This window comes from Pan paniscus, chromosome 3 (genome assembly GCF_029289425.2).
Source record: "Pan paniscus chromosome 3, NHGRI_mPanPan1-v2.0_pri, whole genome shotgun sequence".
Classification (NCBI taxonomy): domain Eukaryota; kingdom Metazoa; phylum Chordata; class Mammalia; order Primates; family Hominidae; genus Pan; species Pan paniscus.
The window spans coordinates 162,574,975-162,589,423 of NC_073252.2; the positions used below are offsets into that span (position 1 = coordinate 162,574,975).

The 14,449-nt window shown below is 39.1% G+C and overlaps 1 protein-coding gene across 1 annotated transcript in view; it reads left to right on the plus strand.

The window, feature by feature from the left end:
• Positions 1–14,449, plus strand: part of SMIM31 (small integral membrane protein 31) — a 51,439-nt gene that overhangs the window by 19,536 nt on the left and 17,454 nt on the right. The window lies entirely within an intron of this gene.

Below are 14,449 nucleotides of genomic sequence, written 5' to 3' on the forward strand. Positions count from 1 at the left end.
CAAGGGGCATGGTGTTAAATCATGAGAAACTGCCCCCACGATCCAATCACCTCTCACCAGGCCCCACCTTCAACACTGGGTATTACATTTCAACATGAGATTCGGGAGGGAGCACAGATCCAAACCGTTATCAGGAGCCTTCCATGAAAAGGGCAGAACTCGAAGCACTTTAGAGGCATTATTGTGTTTAATCTTAAAACAATCCCATGAGATGAGTAATAATAACCTCACTATTTCACAGGCAAGGACATTGAAGTTTTAAACTTTACCATAGATCACTCAGCTAATACGACAGAGAGCCAGAAGTTAATCTCCAGCTTATAGGACTCCAGAATCTGGAGTGTGCATAACCAGCACACTTTCTCTTCAGATAACCTTGAAAAAGACACTTGGCTTTAAAAAAAAAAAAAAAAAAAAAAGCATATATACTTCTCTTTCTGCAAAGGGCTTAAATTGGCTAAAAAGATATAACAAGATACAACTTAATTTTTAATAAGTAGATAAGGACATCCAGGCAAAAGGAAAAATTAGAGTAGGAAAAAATGGGTGAACTTGGTAGGGAGAAGGAGGCTGGCATACTATTTCAGCACAGAGCACAAATTTGTGATTAGTCACTCCTGGATTCATGTCCTGGCTCTGCCATTGGGTAATTCTGCCTTTCGAAAAATCATACAAATTCTCAAAGCCTCTGTGTTAGTCTGTTCTCATGCTGCTAATAAGGACATACCCAAAACTGGGTAATTTATAAAGGAAAGAGGTCTAATTGACTCACAGTTCAGCATGGCTGGGGAGGCCTCAGGAAACTTAAAATCGTGGTAGAAGGGGAAGCAAATATGTCCTTCTTCACTTAGTGGCCAGAAGAAGAAGAATGAGCGAAACTGGGGGAAAGGCCCTTATAAAACCATCAGATCTTGTGAGAACTCACTCACTATCAGGTGAAAAGCATAGAGGTAACTGCCCCCATGATTCTATTACCTCCACCTTGTCCCTCCCACAACATGTGGGGATTATGGGCACTGTAATTCAAGATGAGATTTGGGTGGGTGGGGACACAGCCAAACCTTATCAGCCTCCATTCCCTCATCCATGTTTTGGGGATAATAATAGTACCTTCCCTGAAGAGTTGAAGTGAGAATTAAATAAAATAAATCATATAAAATGCCAAAGGGTGACTTAGTGGAGTCTTCTCCTTGGGAGTCTTCGTGATTAGAAATTTAGATAGAGCAATAAGATTCATCATCTGGCTGGGCACGGTGGCTCACGCCTGTAATCCCAGCACTTTGGGAGGCTGAGGCGGGCGGATCACAAGGTCAGGAGATCGAGACCATCCTGGCTAACATGGTGAAACCCCGTCTCTACTAAAAACACAAAAAATTAGCCGGGCGTGGTGGCGTGCCCCTGCAGTCCCAGCTACTTGGGAGGCTGAGGCAGGAGAATGGCATGAACCCGGGAGGTGGAGCATGCCGTGAGCTGAGATTGTGCCACTGCACTCCAGCCTGGGCAACAGAGCGAGACTCTGTCTCAAGAAAAAAAAAAAACAAAAAAGGTTCATCATCATGAAAAATATTTATTACAAAACCAATACAACTTGTATTCACTTAATCCACACACTGGGTCAATGTCTTTGTTTTAAATATCTAGCAATACAATACATTCCACACAAATCAATTGCAAGGTGACATCACACATGTCACAAAAGATAAAAATCTGATGTAAGGGAAGGTAAAGTTAGGGCCACTGGAATCCCCCAGGCAAAGCCACTGACAAATGAGTGCTTAATAGAATTAGACCACCTATCCAATAAAGAGGAGATGGGTACATAAGCACCCCAAAATAGTGTGAAGTGAATGCCAAAGAAGTGAAAGACATCTCAGAAAATTAATGATGCTTTGAATATTTTTTGCTAATGTTATCCTCTATAGAATTGTGCTATGAAAATCACAAGTAACAAGGAGAGTATTGTATGGAGCTATGATGCAAATGTGTCAGAAAAGTGATGCTCCCCAACCCACCCACATCAACATCTCATCCATTATTTGTCTAAAATTAACTTTGAGTTGCAATTACAAACTGCATTTTATTAAATGAGTAACATAATTTTATTTTCATTATTTTTAGTTTCAAGTTTCAATATAAAGTTTCATTCAAAGTTGTTTTTTGTTTTTGTTTTGCTATTTTATATTAAATTTTGCCCTGGCTCAAGTAAATTCACTTTAATTGATCCATTCCAGTACCATTTATTCTCAGATTAAAAAGAAATTACCTGTTACAGAATGATATCCTCAACAGTGTTAGCCAACATCAGTTATCATCCAAGGAACTAGCTGGAGGCATGCTCTTAAATCTACTTACTTGTAGGAAATGGGCCAGACATTTAGGTCTTTTCTTTCTTTAAAGCCAGCCCAGAGGAGAAAACTGACAACACCAAACTTTATCTGAGCTCTGTGCTTCTGGAAAGCAGGTATAGTCCAGAAATTCCACCAACCTTTTATTTTCTGAAATCTCCCCACTCTTATTTTCCAGGAAATGGCTTAAGGAAAAGAACTACCTTTCCCCTTATGACATAGATAAGACTCACTGTCCACTCTTTCTCCTGACTTCCCTAAGACCCATGAAGACTCCCTTGTTTACCTGAGCCTTGGACAAATACAGACCTTTCCTCTTTAGCCTGAAGCTGCAGACAAGAACAGACACAGACCTTTCAACTCCTTGTTCTTTGTCTCATGAATGATTTAGCTGAGATTTGAACTGTTTGTCCTTCTGAAACTAGCCAGATAGATAGAGCTAAACATTTGCATTACAGCTATTTGAGACTTCTCCTGATAGCAAAACAATCCCAACTATAAATCATCTTACCTATAACTTTTCTACTCCTCCCTATAAAATTCTGCAGTAAAACTACCCTGCCAAGCTACTTTGATCTCTGGATTTGAGGTGCTCTCCCTATAGTAATAGCTTGAATAAAATCAATCTGCTTACTTGTGCGCACACGTTTGTGTGTGTGTCTTTGACAAAACACAATCTGGTCCCTATATATGACAAACTGGTGTGGATAGGATAAAAAATAATATAGTTGCTTAGTAGGATTACAACTATTTCTGGCATGGAGAAAAGAGACAATGGCTCACTAGAAAAGAATCTCATTAGGGGCTCTAGTTCAAGGATGTTGGAACTTTTTCCGGTAAAACCCTTTTCCAGATCTGCTCCCTCACCTACAACACATTTACCCATGTGTGTGCAGCTGAAATGAAAGTTTCATAAACTCAGCCTCTCTACAGGTGATATACTCCAATACTTTGCATTCTGTTTTGTTCTTTTTTGCAAGGCTGGTGGCAATTCACCTAAACTACATGTCAATCTCCCAGGCAGAAACCTTCACTAATTGGCCATTGCCTGCAGAATAAAATGAAAATTTCCAAGGCTTTTGAGCATTCTTATTGTTCCAAGTAGAAAATGTCCACCTGTCCACCAATAATCCCCTCCTCCCCCTCTACTTGAATCTTACTTATTCTTCAAATAAGTCATTTTCTCTCTTCTTTAATCAGTCTAACCCAAAATGAACTCCCTCTCTGTGGAACTTTCATAGAGCATTTTAATATTTCACTAATTTGGTGCTTATCTTCATCACCTTGTACTATTGGTTATGTTTATATGAGTAGGAAAATAGACTATAAAATAATGAACTAGAGTTCCATGATTTGTTACTTGACTTGGTTGACCATTCAGCAAGTATACTTTTTTACATGCTGTTTGCAAGAAGGCACTGTAGAGGCATGGGCACAGATGAAAAATTAGCCAATTACCAGTCTTGCCCTTAAAGTTTAGAGTCTCAGAGGAGAGGTAATACAGGTAGGAAAGTACAGGATGGTAATTCCTATTCACATAAAAATACAATTCTTCATCCCTGTGTGAAGCCTTTCCTTGAATGGCTGAAAATAAAATAGCAAACTAACAAAAGCATGTTTTAAAGATAATAAGAAATCACTCTTTGCATGTCATCTAGAATGTAAGCTCCATAATGCAGATTTGGTCTGTTTAACCACTGCTCATCCCAGCACCTAGAACACTATTTGGGAAATAGGCGGTTTTCAGTAACTCATTACTGGATAAATTAATAAATACCTAGAGCTTATTTCTTTAGAGAAGCTCAACATACGAGTTTCACATTTCATGAGCATTATACATCATCTTACTCATTCTATAGCTCTTCCTACCACTTTTTACCTAATAATAGTTCATGTTGCTTTATCTATATTAATCATTTAATCCTAAGATTAGGCCTATGAGGCAGGTATTGTTATAATGCTACACTAAATCTAAAATCCTCAGAAATACTCATTAGGATCTCATGGACTTGTATATGAGCAGAATCACAGGCTGATTTACGCACAAAGATGATATATGGGCTATTCATAAACCTCCTTCTTGAAAACTCAGTGACATGAAGCACAAATTAATTCAGAATAACACAAATCAATGTAGACAGGCTTTTCATGATGGTCTTCAATGTATATTTGATCAACTTTCTGTAATGTTCAGGTTTGATATATTCGTGAATTGAAAACAGATTTTAATGTCTGTCAAACAAAACATGACCAGGATAGGCATGCCCTCAGGGCAGAAGAAATTATATTCTGCATGCCAAAGTCAAATATAAATGGCATGGTGTATTTCCATTTTTTGTGTTACCCAGACCACTGCTTCCTTGTATTTTCTTAAATTATATAGAATCATTTTGCACCTATTTCATTGTTCTTTAGTTTTTAAATTCACCACTGTGAAGCTGCAGTATCAGTTTAGAAGAGATTAGTATAACAGTCTCTTTATATCTCTAGAGGTAGCACATACTGACGCGGCAGTAGCTGCTCTTTCCTGCCTGAATCATATTGCTGTCCACCTGCACACTAGGCCCTGTCTTTGAAAGTTGTCTGGTGTAATGACCAGTAGGAAGTGATAAAATGTAAGTGACCCATCAGGGAATTATAAGGATGTTCTGGGAAGGTAATGATCCTTCATCAAAGGTGTGTCCAGCCTCTTGACAAACAGTAGCTATCCAGCATCCCCATGCCAGACACTCCCTTCCAGAATAGCTGTAACTGCCAGGTGAACAGTCTTGGTGACTTCGTCCATGATGCACAGAGCTTTAGAGAAAGTAAGCCTAAGGCTGGCAGATCCCCAGTCCAGGTTAGAATCAACTTTATAATTTTAGAAAGTCTTAGGTTTTAAAACTTGATGTCTGTTAAGAATTCATTTAGATATTACATATATTGCTGTTGTCCAACTGTGTCAATGTGGCCAAAGGCCCTACAGCACTACAGCACAGAAAGATATCTGTTCATAAAGAAAAATTGCCACTGCTGTGATTCTATATTAATCAGACAGCAATAAGCATGTTTGTTGTTTAAGAAGATCCCTACCGTTTTTTCAAAGCTGGCCTCACAAACCAGAGTCAAAGTCATAAACCTGGCCACATGCAGTGGCTTATGCCTGTGATCCCAGCACTTTGGGAGGCCAAGGCAGGAGGATGGCTTGAGCCCAGAAGTTTGAGATCAGCCTGGGCAACATAGTGAGACCTCATCTCTATTTAAAAATAAATAAATAAATAAACATAAACCTTTCAGCACTCAAGAGTAGTGAGGCAAAATCAAGTAGGGAAGCTACAAATTTGTACCCAGGTAAATAGATTTTAAAAAAAAATTTTATTTTGCAATGCCACCTCATTCTTCTCCAAAATCAACATTAAGCACAAAACAAAAGTTTAATATACACCTCTAATAATATACAAAATGATTTGATAGTACCAGCACACATTTAGGGAGTTATATGTGATGACTCAATGAAAAATTTATTCCCTTGGTACACAATTTGGGTTGTCTGCAAAATAAGAACTGATGATATCTATAGCACAAAAATAATATTTTGAGTGTTCACTGTCTGCCAAGCACTTAACATATTTAAGCCTCCTTTCATCCCTATGACCACATTGTAAAGCAGGGAAGTAATGCTATGTCTACTTTGGAGATAAGGAAAATGAAATTCCCAGAAGCAATGTGCCCAAGGAGAGGAAGAGGCAGGAAGAGCTCGGTGAGCATGATCATGGCTCAGGTTCTCCATCCACATGCCTGAGACAGGGGTGAGTGTGAAAATGGGAACTGACTCAGAATTAACTGTGTGATCATGGGCAAGTTGCCAAGTTAACCCTCATATCTAAATTCAGGTATCCTTGAACAAACATAGACAGATACTGATGATCCGCCATGTTTACTATAACCATAAACTCTTCGTGAATAAAAAATGGCCTCTCAACCTGGAAAAAAATGTAAAATAATATTGAGAATGGAATCCACTAAACAGGAAAAAAAAAAAAACTCCAGCGCATCAGCTACATCATTTTCAACTGAGGGTTTCTTTAACTACCTTAAAGTTGTGTTTGTAATTAACTAGGTTTGATTGAACATAAATTAAATGTCTTTTGGTCGCAGAGAAGTTCAACATTCGGGTATGTATGCCTAAAACACTGTAGTCTTAGAGAATGTCATGAAGACTGTGTTCATTTCTAATTCTTCAGTAATTAGAGGTGGGTTTACATTTTGGTCACCCCAGCTATTTCCGTAGCGTGTGGCTAAACTATTGGGCATGCTGAGCTAATACTTCACAACATAGTTCTGCGGGTGCCAAAGGCCACAGGCACCAAGGTTTCCAGTTAAATTGTTAGGAAAAAAATGCCAAAATGTCTGGATCCTGAATTGGAAGCTTCTGCTTCTTCTTCGTAAAAGTGAGGAAAGCCCCTATTAGCAAAAGACCAAACTGAGATTAGTGGCCAATCTGTAGACTTTCTATTATTTCACATAGTTTTAAAGTTATTTTTCTGCAAATTTTTGTGATGCAAAAAGTCAGCAATTTTTTTTTGCAATTTTTCTGTTACTCTGAATACAATGACTCTTCTGCCTTTATAAACCAAATTGTCCAAAATTAAGAAGACATGGCCATAAGTGAGACTGAGGTCTTCCTATTTATCTCAACTGAAAGCCACAAACTTGCATGGAATGAGACTGTTCATTATTTACCAGGGCAAATTTCAGGCTTGTTTTAAATGAAATCAAAATATCCTCTCTGCATCAATGTTCCTGACACACATATTTAGGGATATAGAGGAATCAATAAAGTTATGCTTTCAAAGAAGGATTATTAATCTATTTAATATGGATTGTTAGAGGTGGAGACAGCAAATTTTGAGAGCAGGCAACAAACTGGTTTTTTGGCATGTCTTAGAAGTAATTGCAGCAGCCAGCCAGTAGACGGCAATGTTTGACAAACACCCGAATCCAAGAAAAATAATTTTGCTCTGTTGTGTTCCGGTGCTGCCTGTGTAAAACTAATTTCACACCAGCCACCATGCTAAACACTGGGAATGCCAAAGCTTTTTTTTCCCCAGTGAACTGTGAGCAATGCATGCAACTCTTCCAGATAATCCCTTAATCATATTTAAAAATAGGAATAGTGGCCGGGCGCGGTGGCTCACACCTATAATCCCAGCACTTTGGGAGGCCAAGGCGGGTGGATCACAAGGTCAGGAGATCAAGACCAGCCTGGCCAACATGGTGAAACCCCGTCTCTACTAAAAATACAAAAAATTAGCCAGGCGTGGTGGCGCATGCCTGTAGTCCCAGCTACTCGGGAGGCTGAGGCAGGAGAACTGCTTGAACTCGGGAGGTGGAGGTTGCAGTGAGCCGAGATTGCGCCACTGCACTCCAGCCTGGGTGACAGAGCGAGACTCCATCTCAAAAAACAGACAAAAAACGAATAGCTTCTTCTCTTTTTCTCAAAATCCATGTAGTAGGCAGGGGCCTAGGCCAGGTGTGTCCTGAAGGCCTTTGTAGATCAATGAATCCTAATACTGGTAAACTGGATTATCTTAAAATAGAAGCTGTAAAAGGATCAGTAGCTCTACAATGAGGAAGAACAGAATGAATGCCTACAAAGGCATTAATAACTGTGTGTATTATCAAACACTCTGTTTTTATAATACTATTTTTGAAATCTCAGAAAATGTGCATTAAATTCTAAAATTCTAAAAATTAGCCAAAACCAGACAAACCTAAAACCATAATGGGATACTACTACACATCTATTAGAATGACTAAAATTTAAATATATATACTACTTTTTTTAATTTTTATTTTTCTTAAAGACAGTGATTTGCTGTGTCACCCAGGCTAGGTAAAGTGGCACAATCATAGCTCACTGAAGCCTCAAACTCCTGGGCTAAAGCAGTCCTCTTATTTCTGCCTACTAGTAGCTAGGACTAGAGGCACATGCAACCACACCCGGCTATTTTTTAATTTTGGTACAGACAGGGGTCTTGCTATGTTGCCCAGGCAGGTCGCAAACTCCTGGCCTCAAGCAATTGTCCCACCTCCACCTCTCAAAGAGCTGGGATTACAGGTGTGAGCCACCATTCCTGGCCCTACATATACTACATTTACATACACACACACACACACACACACACACAATACCAAGTACTGCTGAAGATGAAGAACTACTGGAATTCTCATATGTTGCTGGTGGGAATGCAAAATGGTACAGCCAGTTTGGAAAGCAGTTTGGAATTTCTTACAAAGATAAAACATATGCTTACCAAACGACCAAACAATCCTACTCCCAGTACCTACCTTCACTCAAAAACATTTACACAAATGTTTATACCATTATTCACAATTGCCAAAAAATGAGAACAGCCCAAATGTCCTTTAGCAGGTAAATGAATAAACAGACTATAATACATTTATAAACCAGAATATTATTAAGCAATAAAAAAGAAACAAACTATTGATACATGCAACAATATGAATGAATCTCGAATGTGTTTTGCTAAGTTAGTGTTTCTCAACCTCATTATTGTTTTAGGCCAGATCATTCTTTGTTGTAGGGGGCTGTCCTAGGCATAGGAGGACTTTTAGCAGCCTCCCTGCCTCTTCCCACTAGATCCATGTTGCACTTCCCCAACCCACCTCGTTGTGGCAACCGATAATGTCTCCAGAGATTGCCAAATGTCCCCTGGAGAGGCCAAGGTTTTTCCCAGGTGAGACCCACTGTGCCAAGCAAAAAGAGCCAACTTCAGAAGATTACATAGTGGATGCTTCCACCTATGTAACATTGTGGAAAAGGCCAAACCGCAGAAACAGAAAACAGCACAGTGGCTGCCAGGCATTAAGGCCAGGAAGAAGATTTGACTACAAAGGAGTAGCACGGGGAATTGCACAAGCCAGAATCTTGTTCCACATCTTGATGATGCGTGATACATTTGTCTGTGCATTTATCAAAACTCATGGGCCTATCTACCTTAAAAAGTGAATTTTGGGCCGGGCATGGTGGCTCACTCCTGTAATCCCAGCACTTTGGGAGGTTGAGGCAGGTGGATCACCTGAGGTCGGGAGTTCGAGACCAGCCTGACCAAAATGGAGAAACCCCATCTCTACTAAAAATACAGAATTAGTCGGGGGTGGTGGCACTTGCCTGTAATCCCAGCTGCTCGGGAGGCTGAGGCAGGAGAATCGCTTGAACCTGGAAGGCAGAGGTTGCAGTGAGCCGAGACCGCGCCATTGCACTCCACCTGGACAACCAGAGTGAAACTCCGTCTCACAAAAAAAAAAGTGAATTTTACCCTACATAAATTTTAAAAATGAATTTTTACAGACCTATAAAACACTACTTTATCTCTTTCTTGTTTTTTTTTTTTTTTTTTTTTTTGAGACGGAGTCTTGCTCTGTGGCCCAGGCTGGAGTGCAGTGGTACGATCTCGGCTCACTGCAAGCTCCGCTTCCTGGGTTCACGCCATTCTCCTGCCTCAGCCTCCCGAGTAGCTGGGACTACAGGCGCCCCCCACCACGCCCGGCTAATTTTCTTGTATTTTTAATAGAGACGGGTTTTCACCGTGTTAGCCAGGATGGTCTCGATCTCCTGACCTCGTGATCTGTCCGCCTCGGCCTCCCAAAGTGCTGGGATTACAGGTGTGAGCCACGGCGCCCGGCCCCAACACTACTTTATCTCTTAAGTGATATAAACATCATAGGAGAGATTCCTAAACTTAAAAAGAATGCTACTTAATTCAGCATTGAATAACAAAGTTCTGAATTTTCACATCAAATATCAAATAAATTAATATAGAAATGATGATAAAATATGTAAACAGTACTGCAAGGTTTAACTAAAGTTCTCTGTCTATGAATAACTGGATATCTGTACATACAGGTTAGTTTTTAAAGACTTTATAATAGTTTACTTACAGTAATTATTTCAAAAAACTGAATTTATTGGATCTCTTAAATTAATTTCTAAATAAAAATGGAATTTCCAGGCCAGGTGTGGTGGCTCACACATGTAATCCCAGCACGTTGGGTGGCTGAGGTGGGCGGATCATGAGGTCAGGAGTTCGAGACCAGTCTGGCCGACACAGTGAAACCCCATCTCTACTAAAAATACAAAAATTAGCCAGGCATGGTGGCACACGCCCGTAGTCCCAGCTACTCCGGAACCTGAGGCAGGAGAATTGCTTGAACCCGGGAGGTGGAGGTTGCGGTGAGCCGAGATCAGGCCACTGCACTCCAGCCTGGGCAACATAGCGAGACTCTGTCTCAAAAAAAAAAAAAAAAAAAAGGAATTTCTGGCCGGGTGCTGTGGCTCACACCTGTAATCCCAGCACTTTGGGAGGCTAAGGAGGGTGAATCACTTGAGGTCAGGAATTCAAGACCAGCCTGGCCAACATGGTGAAACCCCATCTCTACCAAAAACACAAAAATTTGCCAGGCATAGTGGCAGGAGCCTCTAAACCCAGCTTCTCGGGAGGCTGAGGCAGGAGACTCGCTTGAACACAGGAAGCGAAGGTTACAGTGAGCCCCTGTTGAGCCACTACACTTCAGCCTGGGTGCCAGAGCAAGATTCTGTCTCAAAAAAAGAACAAAAAAAGAAGGAATTTCCATTCCATTTCTAAATGGAAATGAAATTTCTAAACATCTGCCAATACAGAAAACAGTGTTTTCTTCATGCTTCTTAGAAAAACATGTGATCCATAAACTGGGTGTAATGGATCATGCCTGTAATCCCAGCTACTTAGCAGGCTAAGGTGGGAGGATTACTTGAGGCCAGGAGTTTGAGACCAGCCTGAGCAACACAGCGAGACCACATCCCCCACCTCCATCTCTGAAAAAATAAATACATACACACATAAAAAGAAAAATATGTGATATATCTTGCTAAAATAAAATAATTAATTTTTTGCCTGTACTGACATTTTCACTTCATTTATATGAATTTTCCTGTAACTACTTTTACAGAAAAACCTCAGAAAATGTGAAAAAAAGAAGCAGTTTTCTTCATGACATAACATTTTAAAAATTAACTCTCAAAGTACTGCTTTAGTAACTTGGAAATGACAAGAATTCCAGGCATTATTTTCCCTCACCAGAGCATAATAAATTCCCCTGCTTACACATCATTGGCTGGAAGAATGGTGGCCCTAAAAATAAAAATTAAAAGTACAACTAACGATGAAGAAAGTTGGGGGCGAGGGCCCAGCTGGGAGTTGAGGCTAATACTGTGGGAGTGGTAACTGCACATCAAGACTTTCTCACCACTCCCCAGGGAGATGTAAAATATATGATTAAGGGGACAAAAGACGTTCCAAGCTTGACTCCCAAGACTGCTCGCCTTTGAGTTATTATAGACTAATGACTGCAGTTTGGCTAGCTCTCTAACTGAACCCTGAAACAAACAGGAGTTTTATTTGTGGTGGGTAAATGTAACTGCTAGACGCCGTTGGTTCTTGATAGTATTATATGTCACGTTTTGGATAACGTATTTTTCCTAATACAGAAAAAGTCATTTGATGAGTATAAGAAAACTTTTTAAAAAGATGGCAGAACAACCACAAACAGGTAGAATCAGATAGTATATAATGAATTTTGTATGAAAGGAAATTCAGCACTAAGCCACTAAATTGAAGAATATGGTTTGTTGATTCCTGTTGAAGGGACTACAAAGATGCTGAGAGAAATAAGACTTACTAACAGTTTGCTTCCTACAGTGCTGAAATGGAAATAAGAAAGGCCTAGGTTTGGGAATCCTTGGTCCTACTTATGAGCCTGAGAATCACAAGAATCAATACAGAATCATCTCAAGGAGTTGTGCCATAGCTGGGCTCATTGGACTAATTATATAAATAGGATGCTTTTGGAGTGCTGTGTTTGGAAAAGAAGAAATCAGTAGCCATACGCAAAATCAAATGATCTTTGCTATCATCAGCCTCTCCCCAAGGTTTTGTTTGTTTATTTGTTTGGGTTTTTTTTTTTTTAATTCCGTGAGTTGTAAAAATAATCTTGTAAAGCCGGGCGCGGTGGCTCACGCCTGTAATCCCAGCACTTTGGGAGGCCGAGGCGGGCGGATTGCCTGAGCTCAGGAGTTCGAAACCAGCTTGGGCAAAATGGCGAAACCTTGTCTCTACTAAAAATACAAAAAAATTAGCCGGGTGTGGTGGCACGCACCTGTAATCCCAGCTACTCAGGAGGCTGAGGCAGGAGAATCACTTGAACCCAGGAGGCAGAGGTTGCGGTAAGCAGAGATCATGTCACTGCACTCCAGCCTGGCGACAGAGCAAGACTATCTCAAAAAAATAAATAAAAAATAAAAAAAAAGTCTTGTAACATTTACTAAAAGAAGAGTGATTTCTTCATGACAAGAGCAATTAAAAACACTCCAAAATGGGTTTCTTTAACTATTTTTTTGCTTGTTTGTTTACATTTTGTTTTTCAAAATTTTACTAACTAACTCCAAAGTTCAAAGTCCATCATCAAACATTAGTAAGATTCAATCTCCTGCTCTATATAATGGAGATAACACCACGTATCAAGGTTTTTGTGAGAATCAAATGGTATGGAAACTATAAAATAGTAACCATATTTAAGGAATTATTTATGTAGGTACCAAATATATTTTCTTTGTTATTGAAATGAATTTGAGATACAGATCCAATGTTCAGCTATGCAATGCATATATTTACATAATCTTTAAACTTATTGTGTGTGTGTGTATATATATATATATATATATATCTTTAACCTTAATCTTATTCAGTGTTCAGCTATGCAATGCATATATTTACATAATCTTTAAGCTTCTTGTGTGTGTATGCACACATATATATATATATATATACACATATATACATATATCTTTAACAAAAGGAAACCTATCTTTTGAGAATTTTTAAGAATCAGTTTCTTATAATGGAAGAAGTAGAATATCATTTGGAATAGGTTATTAAATGTCATGGCTACAAATAGCCCAGATCCTCGGAGCTCCCTAAATCCCATCCCAAACTTCAATTTGTAGCTAGTAAAAATCACATATTATGAGGGATAGTGGTTGTCCCTAAAGACCACATAAACTATGGTTTCCTATCGGAAATGACCAAGACTTCCAGCACTTTTAAGAAAGCATGTAAAATAAACCATTATCAAATTTAAATCTAAATATTATAACCCTAAGGAAAAATCAACTTCACAGATTTTAGAAAAATAATAAAACTTATTTTTGTGACACAATTTCCCAGGAACTTAATCTTGGTTGAAGGATGTTTGCTAAGGATGGATGTTTGTTATACTATTTGCTCAGTAAAACAATTCCCACCAGCCAGCAGTTACAGCCTTTGTGGCTCCAGTTTTATGTAACAAGTTATATTTAAACTACCCTAGCAGCTACTGAAAATGCCATTCAGGAGCTACCTGAAAGCTGTTCCCAGGGCCTAGTCTGTGTTCCAGGTGAAAGAGTACATCAAAGACATCTTTCCAGAAATGATGATAACTACATTTCCTTAGGGATAGTTAAAATTCTGCTATGGATAATCTGAATTATTGCCAGAAACCCTAGGATTTATGGATAACAAAAATAAAAAGAGAAATTAATATTTGCTCACTTTCGAAAACATATTTTGGCTTTTATGTATAGTTTGTGCTAGAATTCTAGTGCTCTTTTCTACCATTATTGAGTCAGAAACTAGTTATCCAGAAAATTTATTCACACTTCAGCTACTAAAATCCCTCTTTTTTGTGTGCCTAAATGCCTAAATGCTAGTGGCAAGGCTTTATAGGTATAGATCCAAGCCAATAAAGCCGGATTAAATTTTCCCTTATCCCAAAGGACGTTGTCACTGCCTTGTTTGAACATTTGGACACTTTACATTGGGTCAAAAGGCTTACAGCCTGCTTGATTTCATCCAGATGGACCATTTTAAACATAAATGGGTAGGTATAGGATGCAAAAACATTTAATTAAAAAATTGTTTGAGCTTAGATAAGCACACATAAACCAATAGGAATCATAGCTCAAACTTTATTCTTGGAATTGCTAATAGAACCATGAGGCTACAGGTAGCACCAGTAATTCTTTGCAC